General features: G+C 39.3%; 1 protein-coding gene across 2 annotated transcripts in view; it reads left to right on the forward strand.

Annotated features, from left to right (window-relative positions):
• Nucleotides 1-2,632: 2,632 nt before the first annotated feature.
• Nucleotides 2,633-19,836, forward strand: part of LOC124277105 (TWiK family of potassium channels protein 18-like) — a 57,991-nt gene continuing 40,787 nt past the window's right edge. The window contains exon 1 of one of the 2 annotated variants that reach the window (XM_046712764.1): nucleotides 2,633-2,690. The gene's annotated coding sequence lies outside the window, so the exon portion shown is untranslated. Of the gene's footprint in view, nucleotides 2,691-13,224; nucleotides 13,399-19,836 lie in introns of those variants that run through there. The other variant, XM_046712763.1, reaches the window with a different exon arrangement.

Genomic DNA, 19,836 nt, shown 5'->3' on the forward strand with positions numbered 1-19,836 from the left:
ACAACTTAACACACGCCATGAAATCTACAAAGACAAACGTTAAAGACTACAAAGACATTTGCTTTCAAGAGGGCTTCATTTTAGCTTAATTCATTTTATTACTTCATAATACTTTAATACTTAAAGTATTATGAAGTAATAAAATGCTAATCCTACTATTACCATTTAAAAGAACTATTTGTAACTGAACAGTTGTACCAAGTCACCGCACACTGATCTGGCATGGTGTGAAATATTTCCGTTATGTCAACAAGGATCAGTTCCTGACATATCAGACCATCAACAAATTCCCGAAAAATTCCAAAGCTTAATATTTCTATTTCTCAACGCATGGGTACCTTCATAAATAATAGTTTTATTGTTTCAGAAACATATCAGCGTTTTTCAGACCGTTTAAATAGAATTTATCACAGAAGCAAACAAAACTTAGACCCGCCCGAGGCCATATTTCTGAACTCTTGCAATTAGATCTGGTTGCAAATAAGATAAGCACTTCCTGACAGAAAGACATAGGCATTTTGCTGTCATCCACCTCTACGTGGTGTGCGGAACACCATACGCGTCATCGTTGGCTTATCTCGTGACAAGTACACAATAACATCACCACAACGCCTTTGATGCCTGCACAATGGCAGACACCCCTTGGCACCTTCGTGTCGTTATCAGAGATTCCCACCCATGTCTAGAGATGTTCTGTATGTAATACTATAAGGGGCATTGTCGCATTCTTGTGTTTTCGCACTCATGGCTTTTATAAACATTAAACAAATGTAAGTTGTTTGAAGACATGTGTTGTATCCTGTTTTCGCACATCCTACGTTTTGACTGTTTACAACAAGTCGACAACGTGATGACGTAAGAACGTGAGAACGCGAAGTTGTTCCTTACAGTATTCCATATTTCTTGGAACAGAAATGCCTGAGATTGCAGAAAGTTTTTAGATAAATGTGTTTATCATCAAATTTCTGTTCTTTTATCTTAAAAAGACATAAACAATCCAGATGAATTAACTTTGAGGTGTTAGTGTGTGATTTATTTGGTACAGGTGTAAACATCCCATCTGGTCATGCAGCAGATTACAACCGATGTTTAATAGTCTTCCATAAAGAGATACCTCCCACTTTTGTTCTTCCCAGTAGCATATCCCTCTCTTAAGGTTAAGCGAAGCTTGTTACCTTGGCAGATTTGTCCAATTGGCATGTCAGGATCCTGTTATTGTGGGTTCGAATCCCATATTTTTTTCTTATGGTCTCTGGATTGTTTGTTATATCCGTGATGTTTCATCTCAACACAGTGGTGAATATGAACACATTCTTCGGCTTACCCTTTCTCAATATCATAACGCATTGTTATATATTTATAATTCCTTTCAAAGCAGGGTTAAACCAAAATGACTCTCTGGTAACCAGTTTTTCTTTGCACGTAATAATGAGAGATCGCAGAATAAAAGAATAGAATTATCAAATATCAATGACACGTGCACACAACAAGAACATGGTCGTTTGTTGGAGCGTTGATGGCAATGAAGGTTCCAGCTTTTCCCATACATTAACAAACCTTCTTGTTCAAGTTATTTTCTTTAATTCTGTTAACGTGTGCGGAGGCAACATATAGATTGATTGTGTGTGATTTTATGCCGTACCTAGCAATAATCCGCCCATAGCACACCGCTTTACAATGTTGGTAATTAATTCCGGAACATGCAAACTAGTGATTCATACTCCCACAATTGATCCACACTTTGAGGCTTCGATGCCTCTTAATGTTTTCTGGTCAAGCCGCTCACCAATCATACTCATCGTTCAATTATATTGGTGAACCAGTTCTCATTTACACAATTTAGCAGAGCCTTTATTATAAGAAATCTATTTATATCCTGGAATTACAACATCGAAAACACATGTTAAAACAGATTACCTCTGACTCATGTTCTTGTAGCCGTGTTGTTAAAATTATGTAATAGCAGGATATTGATCAATAAAAGCAGTCTGAACGTAAATTCTATACACACATATGTATCTTGTATGCAATAGAGGAACGAGGCTTCTATCAAGAAATTGTATATTAACAAAGATAAGAGCATTTAATTTGTTTATTGATTGAAGCTGTAGTTTACGTAGTGGGCCAGTCATGTAAGTCGTTTTGGTAGTCTCATGTAACTTTAATTGTTCCCTCAATACTTACCAATATTTGGTTCCCGGTGATCCATAACTGATTGTGCAATTTCTTATGCAGATCATGCATCATTTTTATCATCTTAAACCTGTTGTCTGAATACACATATACGTACAGGAACATTCCCATACAACCTATATTCACAACACGCACTAACAATTTACACATCCCCTCGAGTGTTTAACCCAAGTATGAACAAACACACCTCCAATGCCAGAAAATGCAATCCGGCCCATTACGCCATGCTGGCAACGTACAGCGGAGGAGGCCCCACAGAAAGGTGATTTGCAATATGTCTGATTGAGGATAATTGGCCTTCAGAACGTGCCGAGAATGTGAGCGTTTGACGTGCAGGCTCGGCATAATTGCTTGTGCAACCTCTGTTGATGGAGGAATCCCAGCTCAGAAACTGAAACTTTCAGGTGTCATTATACCGACAGGCAACCACTGTAGGATTTGGTGTAGAGAGAGTGGACAAATTGGAGTATACCTCAAGTATTCCTCAGCTGTGATATGTAAGTATTTATATATATGTATGGCACCAGGTCAGGAGTGCTTGGGTGTGCCAACGATATATGTAGACCATAGGCGTTTCATTAGATGTCGTTATGTGGGTTTGGCCATTTCATATCTTAGAATGCATCCCACCAATGCTGATATCATGCTGAAATTAGGTTGACTTTATCTGTTCGCTTTATTCGATGTTAGCTATAACATCAACATTAGCATCGGTTATGGAGCAAATGCATTGGATTTGCTGTAAGTATGAACAGCTTCAAAGTTTCACAGCGAAATATACTTAATTGGATGAGCATTTATTGTTGCATACGTGTTTATCATTGATTTCGAGAGGTTTGAATATATCGTTGTGCTGAAGGTATTGTAATGGGTTTAAAACATGAAGGTGTATTATTCCGATAGATAAGCACTGATTATGGTTCTAATTATAACATGCATACACCCCTGACGTTTAGGTGAGCATATATTTCCGCTTTGATTGTTTTCAAACATGCATATTTCCATGTCGTTTTTTATGTGGTAACGTGATCATAGAAATGGAGTTAATTGCTAATCGGTTACTTAGGGATGAATATAGGAAAGGTCCACATTATATCTGTCCAGTTTTAATCAAAAGATACCTGTAAAGGTCATGGTTCCAAGTAATAGAAAAAAACATGCAGAATTAGAATAATTATTGGCCTTCAGCAACCCATGCTTGTTGTAATAGTCGACTAACGGGATCGGGTGGTGAGGCTCGATGACTGGGTTGACACATGACATCATATCTTAGTTGCATAGATGGATGCTTATGCTGCTGATCATTGGACTTTCCCTAACATGACTTTGATATTGTCCTACAATAGTATACCATAGTTTTGATATTATAATGCATATACTGACAATATTTGCTTAGGTTAACTTATATTCGAACATGATCAATCTGTAGACGAGCTGGTGAGTGGGCTCATGTTCATGATGTTGATCACTGGATTGTCTGGTCCACACTCGTCCAGACTGCCGCCATGTACCTGGAATACTGCTGAGTGAAGCGTGAAACTAAACACACACAGCCACACACAGCCACACACACACACACACACACACACACACACACACACACACACACAGAGAGAGAGACAGACACACACACACACACACACACACACACACTCCAATGCTTTGAACAGTATTTCAGCTGTAACACTTTGTGTCGGCTTGATGTGGGAGGAATTAAAGAAGTGTGAGCACGGAAGGGATGAATTATGTAGAAACATTACCGAATGGGATTTGAACGTTCACAGGTTTCTGACTCGCATAAGTAATGCAACTCAGCACAACTTGTCCATTGTTGCTTATCATTGTGTGTTGATGGTTCGAAATTTGCAACAGTTGTGCCTATATTAAGCAGCTGTATGAAACCCTCGCTCTGGAAATCAGTACAACCTTAACATGGTCTTTTCTTTTGCCGGTGAGTACTTACTCCAACTTTTCAAGCAGCAAGGCCATCCTACCACTAACGTCAGTGTCATGCAGCAATGACACCAACTGCATTCTCAAAGAGGACACCGACTGAAACCTCCTGGAGGCAGGACACCCTGACAACAAGCATATGCTCCACCGTCACCGTCACCGACAACTTCTGACTCCGGGGACCCGTGAACATCCGGGTTAGAATTGGTCTTCAGCAAGCCATGCTTGTCATAAGAGGCGACTAACGGGATCGGGTGGTCAGACTCGTGGACTTGGTTGACATATGCCATAGTATCCCAGTTGCCTAGATCGATGCTCATGCTGTTGATCACTGGATTGTCTGATCCAGACTTCATTATTTACAGACCGCCGCCATGTAGCGTTCAACAACAAACAAACAAATAAAATTTAAATTCATTAAATGATCTAAAGAGTGAGTGAGTGAGTTTAGTTTTACGCCGCACTCAGCAATATTTCAGCTATATGGCGACGGTCTGTAAATAATCGAGTCCAGTGATCAACAGCATGAGCATCGACCTGGGCAATTAGGAACCGATGACATGTGTCAACCAAGCCAGCGAGCCTGACCACCAGATCCCCCTACTTGCCTCTTACGACAAGCATGGGTTACTGAAGGTTCATTCTAATCCGGACCTTCACCGGTTATGATCTAAAGACATATCGCTTTAAATGTTGCATTATAAATTTTCATTCTATTTATGAAAACTATCTCTAACTTGGCTCTGATACTGCCTACAATAGCATTCCATAGTTTTATATTTTAGAACACATATATTGACAAAATATACTAAGGTATCTTAAACTCGAACTGTAGAAGAGTTGGTGAGTGGGCTCATGCTCATGATGTTGATCACTGGATTGTCTGGTCCAGACTCGATGGCATCCATAAATAATGCAATTCAGCACAACTTGTCTATAGCTGCTTATTATAGTGGGTTGATGGTACGAAATTGCAACAGCTGGGTCTATATTGAGCAGTTGTATGAAACACTCGCACTGGAAATCACTAAAACCTTAAAATAGTCCTTTCTCGTATCGTTTTTGTTTGCCCATATTTATACATGCATGTGTACAGCCGTGCATATATTTGCTTAAGAAATAAAAATCGAACCTCTGCCTGCATGTTACCAATTTTGACAATGAGACATTCGTTCCACTTTACGTCACAAGTAGTGCACAATACCACTCTTTACCACAAGCTGTCTCTCTTCCATGTTAACATGACAACGCGCGGCAAACACGACACCCTGACGTCAGTCCTCTTAAATATTTACCAGGAAATGATACCAAGGATCAAACAACGATCGTGATAGGGATCTGAACATTTTGTTTTTGGAAAAAGCCTTACTGGAAAATATCAATTAATGCAGGAAGGGTAAGCAACATTTTGCCCAATGTAATATAAAAAGCATTATCGATACAAATGTTGAAATACGTTGAGTCGAGATCAAACGTTGCCATCTATTGTTTTCCGATATGGCTTCATTTATTCCATGATGTTGAACACAACTCTGTTTTCATAAATATTTAAGCTTTAAATTGAATTTGTCGATATTTGTCTCCACGTTGGTTCTTGGCGCTCATGATATTTTCACGGAACTTAGACAGAATTGATTTCTTGATCTAATAACACGTGTGTCATAGAACAGGCGACATTACAGTAATCATTGTATGCGAGGACCGTGTTGTTTTCGTAGAGAGAGACTACTTAAAAGGCATGAACTATTCATTTTATGTGTCTGGCACATTTTGTACAATGTGAGAGAGCAAGAAGAAAGGTCATTATTACGCATATGTAAAAAAATGTTTCGAAACAGTAAACGTCATCTCTTTGACAAAATGGCAGTCCTTTGTAAAAACTTGATTGAGTTTGTGTTGCGTTGTTGTTGATTTTGCATTTAGTGACGGCTTGGTTGTTTTCAGAACTGTTTTTATCACTTGCAGTCTAAAGATACACCACTTAATTTATCCTGCCTACTGAACGTTCTTTAGTCTTTAGTTGCAAAGCAGTACAAGTCAAGCACATCCTCCTTAACTGGTATCCACGTGGACATTTGGTGTTCATAATGTCAACCACTTGTTTGCCTGACGCAGTCTCGATAACGCACAGCAGCCGGTAGTGAGACAGCTGATATTTCTGATCGGGTTGTTAACCATCCACTCTCTGAGCAAGTCTTTAGATAATCCCCATACCTTTACTCATGACGGGTATGACAAAACACGCACCCTCTACAGCACAGACACATATATAGTGACATAAAGCATCTTAAATCTGATACTTCCATTTCCTGCCCTCTCCCTAGGACAGAACGGATCTCAGACAGACAATGCCATATAAATGCCAGTTGTGTGTCTGTTATGTTGTATTCGCAGTGCATCGTTGTGTCTCAAAGTCAGACAGAAACTTCAGATAATGGGGTTATTTCATTCACTCTGATTATGTGGATTTCACCCAACTGAAATACGTCTCAGACCCGTATCCTGTCAGGCTTTCACGAAAGACCCGCCGCGGTTGACAGAATTATTAACAAGCTAAAGCATTGTTATAATTTAAATGAGCACATTCGATAGTACTGTTTTATGCCAGTCTCATATGTAAATGAGGAAGATAGGGTGTTAGGAACAGAGGGGAGTAGTATGAGGGACACCAGAAACATGGTCTTCACATAATACCCATGTGTGGAATCGAACCTGGGTCCTCGACGTGACGAGCAATCTCTTTAACCACTAGGACACCCAACCGTCCCCAGAAAGGGTATATATCTTAAGCAAACTGTTTAAAGTAATGAAATACGTTATAATTTAAATGAGCACATTCGATAGTACTGTTTTATGCCAGTCTCATATGTAAATGAGGAAGATAGGGTGTAAGGAACAGGAAAATGTTTAAAGTAATGAAATACGTATGTCACAACATTTTCAAGATTCGTCGATAAAATCGACATCCATGTGATTTGAATATAATTCAAGACAAAGTGAATAAGCAATTCCTTTCTAAAATGTCGATATAGCCTTCAGATGTGCCTATCATTCTTTTACAAGTGTATATTTTAGTTTGTGTTTGTTGACAACCTACCTACTTCATACTTGAAATCTGCAAAGGCAAACGTTAAACACTACAAAGAAATTTGCTTTCAAGGGGGCTTCAGTTTAGTTTTATTTGATTCAAAGTACCTGATGATACTCTAAGCATTATTCTCCTACTGTTACCATTTAAAAGAACCATTTGTAACTGAACAGACGTACCAAGTCACCGGACACTGATTTAGCATGGTGTGAAATATTTCCGTTATGTCAACAAGGATCAGTTCCTGACATATCAGACCATCAATAAATTCCTGAAAAATTCCAAAGCTTAATATTTCTATTTCACAACGCATGACTACCTCCATAAATAATAGTTTTATTGTTTCAGAAACATATCAACGTTTTTCAGACCGTTTAAATAGAATTTATCAAAGAAGCAAACAAAACTTAGACCCGCCCGAGGCCATATTTCTGAACTCTTGCAATTAGATCTGGTTGCAAATAAGATAAGCACTTCCTGACAGAAAGACATAGGCATTTTGCTGTCATCCACCTTTACACGGTGTGCAGAACACCATACGAAACGCTTCATCGTTGGCATATCTCGTGACAAGTACACAATAACATAACCACAACGCCTTTGATGTCTGCGTAATGGCAGACACCCCTTGGCACCTTCGTGTCGTTATCAGAGATTCCCACCCATGTCTGGAGATGTTCTGTATGTAATACTATAAGGGGCATTGTCGCATTCTTGTGTTTTCGCACTCATGGCTTTTATAAACATTAAACAAATGAAAGTTGTTTGAAGACGTGTTTTTGTCCTGTTTTCGCACATCCTACGTTTTGACTGTTTACGGCAAGTCGACAACGTGATGACGTAAGAACGTGAGAACGCGACGTTGTCCCTTACAGTATTCCATATTTCTTGGAACAGAGATGCCTGAGATTGGAGAACGTTTTTAGATAAATGTGTTTATCATCAAATTTCTGTTCTTTTATCTTCAAAAGACATAAACCATCCAGATGAATTAACTTTGAGGTGTGAGTGTGTAATTGTCTTTGGTAATGGTGTAAACATCCCATCTGGTCATGCAGCAGATTACAACCGATGTTTAATAGTCTTCAATAAAGAGATACCTCCCACTTTTCTTATTCCTGCTATCTTAAAAGTGTATACACTTTTCCCAGTAGCATATCCCTCTCTTAGGGTCAAGCGCAGCTAAGTTACCTTGACAGAATGTACCCAATTGGCATGTCAGGATCCTGTTATCGTGGGTTCGAATCCCATAGTTTTTCTTATGGTCTCTGGATTGTTTGTTATATCCGTGATGTTCTTAATTTCAACACAGTGGTGAATATGAACACATTCTTCGGCTTACCCTTTCTCACTATCATAACGCATTGTTATATATTTATAATTCCTTTCAAAGCAGGGTTAAATCGAACTGACTCTCCGTCGCCATGTTTTCTTTGCACGTAATAATGAGAAATCGCAGAATTAAAGGTTAGAATTATCAAAATATCAATGACACGTGCACACAACAAGAACATGGTCGTTTGTTGGAGCGTTGATGGCAATGAAGGTTCCAGCTTTTCCCATACATTAACAAACCTTCCTGTTCAAGTTATTTTCTTTAATTCTGTTAACGTGTGCCAAGGCAACATATAAATTGATTGTGTGTGATTTTATGCCGTACCTAGCAATAATCCGCCCATAGCACACCGCTTCACAATGTTGGTAATTAATTCCGGAACATGCAAACTAGTGATTCATACTCCCACAATTGATCCACACTTTGAGGCTTCGATGCCTCTTAATGTTTTCTGGTCAAGCCGCTCACCAATCATACTCATCGTTCAGTTATATTGGTGAACCAATTCTCATTTACACAATTTAGCAGAGCCTTTTTTGTAAGAAAGCTATTTATATCCTGGAATTACAACATCGAAAACACAGGTTGAAACCAATTATCTCTGAGTCATGTTCTTGTAGCGGAAATATCGGTGTTATTAAAATTATGTAATAGCAGGACATTGATCAATAAAAGCAGTCTGAACGTAAATTTTATACACACATATATATTGTAAATATGTAATAGAGGAACGAGGCTTCTATCAAGAAAGTGTATATTAACAAAGATAAGAGCATTTAATTTGTTTATAGATTGAAGCTGTAGTTTACGTAGTGGGCCAGTCATGTAAGTCGTTTTGGTAGTCCCATGTAACTTTAATTGTTACAACAATACTTACCAATATTTGGTTCCCGGTGATGCATAACTGATTGTGCAATTTCTTATGCAGATCATGCATCATTTTTATCATCTTAAAACTGTTTTCTGAATACACATATACGTACAGGAACATTCCGATACAACCTATATTCACAACACGCACGAACAATTTACACATCCCCTCGAGTGTTTAGCCCAAATATGAACAAACACAGCTCCAATGCCAGAAAATGCAATCCGGCCCATTACGCCATACTGGCAACTTGTGTCTCCCGTACAGCGGAGGAGGCCCCACAGAAAGGTGATTTGCAATATGTCTGATTGAGGATAATTGGCCTTCAAGAACGTGCCGAGAATGTGAGCGTTTGACGTGCAGGCTCGGCATAATTGCTTGTGCAACCTCTGTTGATGGATGAATCCAAGCTCAGGAACTGAAACTTTAAGGTGTCATTATACCGACAGGCAATCCCTGTAGGATTTGGTGTAGAGAGTGTGGACAAATTGGAGTATACCTCAAGTATTTCTCAGCTGTAATATGTAAGTATTTATATATATGTATGGCACTAGGTCAGGAGTGTTTGGATGTGCCAACGATCGTGTCCATATATATGTAGACCATAGGCGTTTCATTAGATGTCGTTATGTGGGTTTGGCCGTTTCATATCTTAGAATGCATCCCACCAATGCTGATATCATGCTGAATTTTAAAAATATAGGTTGACTTTATCTGTACCTGTTCGCTTTATGCGATGTTAGCTATAACATCAACATTAGCATCGGTTATGGAGCAACTGCATTCGATGAACGTCATTTAATGCAATACTGAGCTTCACTGACATTGACATTGGCTTATCTAAGCCCTCGTGGGTGTGGTGCTTGCAAGTCAAGATGGTAATTGGATGGAATCTTGGATGAGATCAAACTGTGAATCACGGGAAAGAACACAACGAACAGTTTGACATCTTAGAGCAATTGCGCAACCATGCCCATTTCATGTTGACGGGATAATTTCATATAAACAATGCTAGTAAATATTCAAATTACAGATAACAAAATGTCAGATGGTTTTCAGTCATCACATGGTGATCTTTTAGTTTGTGAGATGTGTTGTTTATATGCTACATGAACTTTAAAACTTTTACAGGCAACGCCAAACTGTCATCATCTCGGCTGGGGTGCTTCGACAATAATGTCAAGTGGTGCATGGGACAACAAATCATAAATTCCTATTTGAACTAAAATGTAGTTTGAAATAAAACGATTTTCCCGACAGAGAGTAGTATATCATCAGTGGCATAACAGATGCTGATGAAATCTTTAGTAGGATATGTGCACATAAAAATGATAAAGAGAAGTAATTTGTACATAAAAGCTTAATTTCCCTATTTCGATGTGCATTTTAACCTGTTCTTCCACGTCGCTGAGAGATTTGATTTATGAAATCTATAGCTCAAAATGCGTGGGCGTATTTCAGTTATTAGGAATATCACATTTTAACAACCGTAAATGTTGACCTGGGCGGCAAATGCTGCATTTTGTAACGATTGCTGTATGATTAATTGCCCTTATATCTTGACAGCAAAATGACATGCATTATCTACAGAAAAAAGTAAATACCAGCATATCAGCTGACTGCACAGAATACTCGGATCTTGTTGGTTTGTTGTTTTATACCTCCCTCAGCATAAGAATCGATACACACGATTGGGATACGATGACATGTGTCAACCAAGTCAGCGAGCCTGTCCACCCGATCCCGTTAGTCGCTTCTTACAAGTATGGGTTGCTGGAGACCATTTCTAACCATGGTATTGACGGGTCCCCGGAGTCAGAATCTGGGTCACTCCGATCCTGAACAATCACCAGTATAGCAAACTGAGGTCAGCATTATGGCATAACGGCTGACAGGATTGCATACCTTAGTTGCTAGGATCCGCTCACCGTTGTATTTCAGGTGTGTCCTTTATGATCCTTGGTTTGTAGTCGTTATGCCCGACTCACACATTTAACAAAGACGATGAATGTTTACGTGTTGAATCATTTGGGTTATATTCCAATATCCCAGCTAACAATTTTACGTTGTCACAACGTTCTGCTTTCGTTGTTGCAACGTTATTCTGTGGATTCACATTTACGTTGTCACATCGTTGTGGCCTGACATTGTGATACGTCATTTTTACGTCGCCACAAGGTAACGTTATGTGATGCTAACGTATTTACGTTGTCTTAACGCTTTATGTAACGTAAATAGTTGAATAGTTGTCCCAGCAGTGAACAGTACATAAGAAACAAAGTAAACTTTCACTTCAATATTTATTCGTCAATTTGCACGTTGTTTTGGTCGTATATTTTCTGAAGCTGTATCTGAATAGTGAAGAAAGAATCTCAAAGTGAAAAGTTTACAGAAAAATCTATCGTGACAAGTTGTGAGGTGAGGTGAGGTGAAATTGGGTTTCACGTCGTGCTTGAGAATATTTCGCTCATATGACGACGTGCATGCGTGTGTATGTGTAGGTGCGGCTGCTTGTACTAACCCAGACTTAAGCTGGTTTTATAGTGCTAGCCCACTGAGATACCATGCCGCAGTGAAGCATGAATACCCCACTCAGACACATTATACTGACTCCGAGCCGACCAGTCCTTGTTGTTCCCATTAATGCCGAGCGCCAGGCAGGGACCAACAAGTACCATATTTTAACGTCTTTCGGTATGACGCGGTCGGGGGTTGAACCCGCGACCTTCCGCTCTCCGGGCGGACGCTCTAACCACTACACCACGGAGGCGGTCCGTGACAAGTTGTATGAAACGTTGTTATAACGTTTCGAGGAGCCCAAAGTATAACGTTTCCTCAACGTAAAGTTGCACCGTTGTTATCACGTTGTGACATAACGTTAAAAACATACGTAATACTAACGTTGTGTCATGACGTTATCAATCTAAAACGTTGTGTGTTGCTGGGATGAAGCCAACAAGCTGTTATGCTTGTGGATGCTCGCAGTCACACCAGGAATTACTACATATCACAGCGTGAACAAGTACACTGATTATTAAGTTTCACATTATTTATGTGTATTTATAATCATTAACAACTAGTTTTGGTAATCTATAGTCAACAATGCAGGGAACAATATCGTTACCAGGTAACACCTAAAGCCTAAGCTGAAAATATTGCTCCAACCCAGCAGATGAACCTGGAATGACACGGCCACAGTTACCGACAGTGTCTGTTGTACTTCCTGCAGGTTTAACCGATATAATTGGATCTAAACATGTACCTCTCTAGATATATAATCGACATTCATAAAAACAATCTCTGTTTGAGTTTTGAGGGCGGTGGGGTAGCCTAGTGGTGTAAGCGTCACGCAGAAGACACGGGTTCGATTCCCAACATGGGTACAATGTGTGAAACCCATTTCTGGTGCCCCCGCCGTGATATTGCTGGAATATTGCTAAAAGCGGCGTAAAACTAAACTCACTTACACTGTTTGAGTTTAGATCTTCTGTTTTTGTTTGCCTCTGAGAAATGTGTTTAAAATCAAATGTATTTGCGAGATGATCGATATAATTGTGTTCAAGAACTTTAAATTGGTTGTCTCATACTGTTTCCCCATAACCAATCCAATTACAGTTATTAGAGATATAAATGGTAATGAATATTTACGCAATGGAGTCAGAACCCCTATTACCTCTGATAATAAACTTCACCGTAGAGCTCTCAACAAACATACCACTAACTAAAACTTCATGTCATGTGACTTTGTCTGTGTCACGTGATACAAAAGTAGACGCATTCCTGCTTGATTGACGTCCGTGAATGACCCGCAGCCTGCGAGAGAGGAGAGTCAATCCTGGCTTTAATCATTATAAGCCTGCCAGCATTGCACTCCCGGGATGCCATCCGTTATATGCAATATGCGAGAGCTGGTATATTACATTTAGTGAGATGAACTGGACGGAATCACCCCATGCTGTGAGTATGATCTGTTTGACATTCAGAAACCTTGTAAACTTTACCAGCTGTTATTTGTTGAGGATGGCAAGAAGCAACAGTCACGCTTGACGGACCGTTTCCTTCGGAAATGCTGCGTCTCTCATGCATGCCGTAAGAATCGATGTCGTCTTGTCATTTCCAGGTAAAATGTATGTATATTGCATAGAGGGCGAGCACCTGGGCTCGAATGAGCATACGTAGTGTTTTAATGTTTCTACAGTGCAATCAGGCAAGCGAAACCAGTGTATGAATGCGTCATCAGTGAGGTATATATCTAATATGGTATTTTTAGTATTGATTCATTTTTCCTGTATCATGTGCCATACTATTTGCCAAAACACAGGACTCAGTCTCGTGTAAACAAATGACATAAAAGTATCATTGGCTTCATCAGGAATCAGATGGCGTGTAAGTATGTTCGTAAATATTTGACAATAATCTTTTTTTATAAAAGTGCATATTTTAAAACACTATGAAGTTTCTTCAAAACAATTACATAGTAATAACGCCTTCCAATTTTTTTTTATAAACAGCCTATTTAATTTTGGGCGACTTTATAGTTTTAGTTTCATCGAAACATCAAAATAGTAATAACTCCTGGCTAAATATTCATAAATTGCATTTTAAATCTTGAACGACGTAATAGATTGACGTAATAATTTGCATTCAAACCTTTGCTACTATACGAACGATGATAATCTACAAACTGTTCCCATAACTACAATCTTATGCAATATGCATCTGTTGGATATATCTATTGCTCAGGATTATTCCAGGCCGTTTATTGTGGTAGACACCAACAAGACCAACAATCTCTACGCTCTGCCGAAGATATTCAATACTCTCCATCACGCAATGTGATGAAGTTAGTCCCCTCCATCCCAAACAAAACACTCCCTTATGGAAGTGGCCCAACGAACCAATAGAAACAGTGTTGACAGAGTAAAACGATATGTGCATACCATGTTTCAGATATATGAATGATGTGTCCAATCAATATGGCCCTGTTACACGATCAGTAGATTGTATAGAACATGTCAATCGCACACAAATACTGGACACAAATCATATTAAGTCATCCAGATCTAGTTTACATCCATTGTGTAAAACGCAATGAAGTATGCATACCATTTTGTCTTGTAACAGTCAAGGAAACAATTCAATCTAAAAAGCATTATTTCATGAGCGAGATCGTCTCCACATGATATGGCGACACTTAACGGTACCTGGATATTGTGATATATGACAACAGTTGAAGTGCCAGTTGTGTAACGTAATCCTGCTATAGGCACTGCCTCTATTCACTATTCTCAAACGCTAGGCGCTATGCTGTTTTCCTACTGTGTAGCATTAAATATAGATGCACGTGTTCAGTTTGTTTGGGGCTAACGAGTCCATGTGGAACTTGCTTCTGTAGATTGTCCTCGTTTTTGCTCCCTTCTGATGTGTAGAGCCAGAGTTGCATGGCCTCGGTCGGAGCACAGACTTTTTTGTTCTTTGGAATATACAGGTGTAGACATGACTATTTGGCGATTTTGATATTCTGTCGGATCGTTATTTACAGAGAGCCAAACCATTTGGCTTCTAAACACGTCGTTTTTGTAAATATCGACTTCATGCTTCCACGTTTGGAATGTCCAAGGAATGACAAGGATCGTTTGACAATTTGTATCTCTCAAACCGTGGTCTTCAACTTGAGAGACAGTCTCCAACCAATTGGCTACCCAGCTCATTTTTACCTATATATACTGAGAGAAACAAATAAAGGATCACAGGAAACTGCAAGCGTTTCCAGTTTTCTGAATGGCACTGTGGTGAAAAGTGGAAAATAATAAAGGAATTTCCTGTAATCTTTTATTTGTTTCTCTCAGTATATTACATATTGTGTCATGGTATATACTAAAAGGCCATTAGGGTAGGCCTCAACGTTTATATTCGTTCTAAACCACAAGATCGATTGCTGCAATTGATGGTATGTCTGGAGCAATTTCTGGTTTCTGCTAACGCGATATTGCTGGGATATCTCAACACTAGTTAAAACTATATTTACTAATTAATTGGGTTGCTTTGAATGAACTAAATCATTATGTTTCCGTTCCAATCTATGTTATAATTCGAAATTGGTTCTTCTTTTCATCATAGCCAGTCTGGAAGATGTCAGATAATGACATTTTGAGGAATCTTCAAACAATACCATAAAAAATAGTGATATAATATCATTACCCGATTTCTTAATTTCCACAAGCATAAATAAAAAGTTCGGAACTGATTATGAGGAACTGAAGATAACCAGAACATTCATATTGATCTCTTGACACTATCCAATGCAATTTGACGCCAATCCCATTTCCAATGAATACACGCGTATTATCGCTCCCTTGGGACGTGGATCCAGTCCTTATTACAGCTGTTTTCAGAGTGATGCTGTAAATTTTATGAATAATAAATGCATAATATATTTTCGTTGGGTAATTTAGAATTGATTTATCTTTCCGGTTTTAGTACCGTGAAATGACTTGAAGGTAATCTCTAAAGTTTGATTACTTTTAGCCTTGAACTCTTGGCAGCAAGTAACTTTTGGTATGTTTGGAATACGATTTCTCTTTCGAAGCAATTTCGATCCTTGATGTGAATCACAGGATTGTCTAGTCCACACCGCTGTCACTTAGCAGGCATGCTGCTGAGTGCGATGTGAAAGAGTGAGTTGAGTGAGTGAGTGAGTTATGTTTTACGCTGCACTCAGCAATATTCCAGCTTTATGGCGGCGGTCTGTAAATAATCGAGTCTGGACCAGACAATCCAGTGATCAACAGCATGAGCATCGATCTGCGCAACTGGGAACCGATGACATGTCAACCAAGTCAGCGACCTGATCACGTTAGTCGCCTCTTACGACAAGCATGGGTAACTGAAGATCAATATTCTATCCCTGACCTTCACGGGTGCGGTGTGAAAGAACAAATAAACAATACAATCGACGGAGAGATAAATTATAAACTAATATGCCAATTTACTGTATTGTCATATAGGTGCAGAGTTGCTGAATGCAGCCTTAGACAAAACAATTTCAACAAACAAATCGAATCAATTTGGTAACAGTAACGTGAAACTATAACCAATATACGAGTTGTTTGTACAGTACTTAATCCTTTTTTGTTACGTGTTTAACGCAGGAGTTCATCTGAATATTCCTTTTTAATTGACTGAAAACGTCCTATAATGCTAAAAATGTCTGTTTTGACACCACAGTTGCATTGTCGCAGTTGCATTGTCACAACGGCGTTCTTGAGTTTTCCAAAATGTTCATTGATATGTGTTTCTCGAATAGAGCATCTTGTTGATCTGCTTTGCACACACTTTGACGTTTATTACAGCAGATTCCCAGACACATTGTTGATCTAGTTTGCTATATTGTGTATGCTGTCGTGGACAGCCTCGTGATGATCGTGTGAGCAGTGCCTTTCTTAGAACACATTGTGTATTCTGTTGTGAACAGTCTCATGATGATCGTGTAAGCAGTGCCTTTCCTAGAACACATTGTGTATTCTGTTGTGAACAGTCTCATGATGATCGTGTAAGCAAAGCCTTTCCTGGAACACATTATGTATTCTGTTGTGGACAGTCTCATGATGATCGTGTAAGCAATGCTTTTCCTAGAACACATTGTGTATTCTGTTGTGGACAGTCTCATGATGATCGTTCCTAGCAATGTGTATTTTGTGGACTAGAACACATTATGTATTCTGTTGTGGACAGTCTCATGATGATCGTATAAGCAATGCCTTTCCTAGAACACATTGTGTGGATTCTGTTGTGGTGTAAGCAGTCTCATTGTGTATTCTGATGACCGTGTAAGCAAAGCCTTTCCTGGAACACATTGTGTATTCTGTTGTGAACAGTCTCATGATGATCGTGTAAGCAATTACTTTCCTAGAACACATTGTGTATTCTGTTGTGGACAGTCTCATGATGATCGTGTAAGCAATTACTTTCCTAGAACACATTACGTATTCTGTTGTGGACAGTCTCATGATGATCGTGTAAGCAATGCCTTTCCTAGAACACATTGTGTATTCTGTTGTGGGCAGTCTCATGATGATCGTGTAAGCAATGCCTTTCCCTAGAACACATTGTGTATTCTGTTGTGGACAGTCTCATGATGATCGTGTAAGCAATGCCTTTCCTAGAACACATTGTGTATGTATTCTGTTGTGGACAGTCTCATGATGATCGTGATAAGCAATGCCTTTCCTAGAACACATTGTGTATTCTGTTGTGGACAGTCTCATGATGATCGTATAAGCAATGCCTTTCCTAGAACACATTGTGTATTCTGTTGTGGACAGTCTCATGATGATCGTGTAAGCAATGCCTTTCCTAGAACACATTGTGTATTCTGTTGTGGACAGTCTCATGATGATCGTGTAAGCAATGCCTTTCCTAGAACACATTATGTATTCTGTTGTGGACAGTCTGTTGTGGACATGATGATCGTGTAAGCAATGCCTTTCCTAGAACATTGAACACATTGATCGTATTCCTAGAACACATTGTGTATTCTGTCTCACAGTGATCTGATCGTGTAAGCAATGCCTTTCCTAGAACACATTGTGTATTCTGTTGTGGACAGTCTCATGATGATCGTGTAAGCAATGCCTTTCCTAGAACACATTTGTGTATTCTGTTGTGGACAGTCTCATGATGATCGTGTAAGCAATGCCTTTCCTAGAACACATTATGTATTCTGTTGTGGACAGTCTCATGATGATCGTGTAAGCAAAGCCTTTCCTAGAACACATTGTGTATTCTGTTGTGGACAGTCTCATGATGATCGTGTAAGCAATGCCTTTCCTAGAACACATTGTGTATTCTGTTGTGGACAGTCTCATGATGATCGTGTAAGCAATGCCTTTCCTAGAACACATTGTGTATTCTGTTGTGGACAGTCTCATGATGATCGTATAAGCAGTGCCTTTCCTAGAAGCAGTGCCTTTCCCTGGAACACATTATGTATTCTGTTGTGGACAGTCTCATGATGATCGTGTAAGCAATGCCTTTCCCTAGAACACATTGTGTATTCTGTTGTGGACAGTCTCATGATGATCGTGTAAGCAATGCCTTTCCTAGAACACATTGTGTATTCTGTTGTGGACAGTCTCATGATGATCGTGTAAGCAATGCCTTTCCTAGAACACATTGTGTATTCTGTTGTGGACAGTCTCATGATGATCGTGTGAGCAGTGCCTTTCCTAGAACACATTGTGTATTCTGTTGTGGACAGTCTCATGATGATCGTGTAAGCAATGCCTTTCCTAGAACACATTGTGTATTCTGTTGTGGACAGTCTCATGATGATCGTGTAAGCAATGCCTTTCCTAGAACACATTGTGTATTCTGTTGTGGACAGTCTCATGATGATCGTGTAAGCAGTGCCTTTCCTAGAACACATTGTGTATTCTGTTGTGGACAGTCCTCATGATGATCGTGTAAGCAATGCCTTTCCTAGAACACATTGTGTATTAGAACATAGGAGTTCATGACTGTTCATCATATATTTCCTGTTATAGATCATACATGTTATCTGTTTTGCAGACACTTTGCTGTTCGTAGCAGCCGTTTCGTGTGCGAGTAAGTGATGTTTATCGGTTTTATTGATGTGCGTTTTAGCTGTTACCTGTACAAGAACAATACGTTGGCTCGCGTTATCAGTAGCTGTCTTTCACACTTATAATAGGTGAGGTGAAGTTGGGTTTAACATCGTGCTTGAGAATATTTCGCTTATATGACGACGTGCATGCATGTGTATGTGTATGTGCGGCTGCTTGTATTAACCCAGATTTAAGCTGGTTTTTATAGTGCTAGCCCACTGAGATACCATGCTGCAGTGAAGCATGAATACCCCACTCAGACACATTATACTGACTCCGAGCCGACCAGTCCTTGTTGTACCCATTAATGCCGAGCGCCATACAGGGACCAACAAGTACCATATTTTAACGTCTTTTGGTATGACGCAGCCGGGGATCGAACCCGCGACCTTCCGCTCTCCGGGCGGACGCTGTTACCACTACACCACGGAGGTGGTCACACTTATATTAAATGTCTTATGATAATGCACACGTAAAGGTCAACATAGTCATATAATATATTCACAACATATATACCTATATATGTACAGTTGCTGGCCATAAGTGAGTCATCATTAGTGAAATGTCCATAGACTTACATGTTAATTAACTGTTACAAGAATAATTTTCATAAATTTAATAGAAGTCATTTCGTTTTGATATTTTGCAAACATCTTTGAAATCATCTTCAGCTACGTGTACATAATTTCCTTTCATCTTTCCGTTGATTAGTTATCGAGTGACACCTGATTAAGCACCATAGGTACATACAACTTTTAATCTATCCCAT

Source organism: Haliotis rubra, unplaced genomic scaffold (genome assembly GCF_003918875.1).
Source record: "Haliotis rubra isolate DU_JTF1 unplaced genomic scaffold, ASM391887v1 Scf218, whole genome shotgun sequence".
In the NCBI taxonomy this organism is placed as follows: Eukaryota; Metazoa; Mollusca; class Gastropoda; order Lepetellida; family Haliotidae; genus Haliotis; species Haliotis rubra.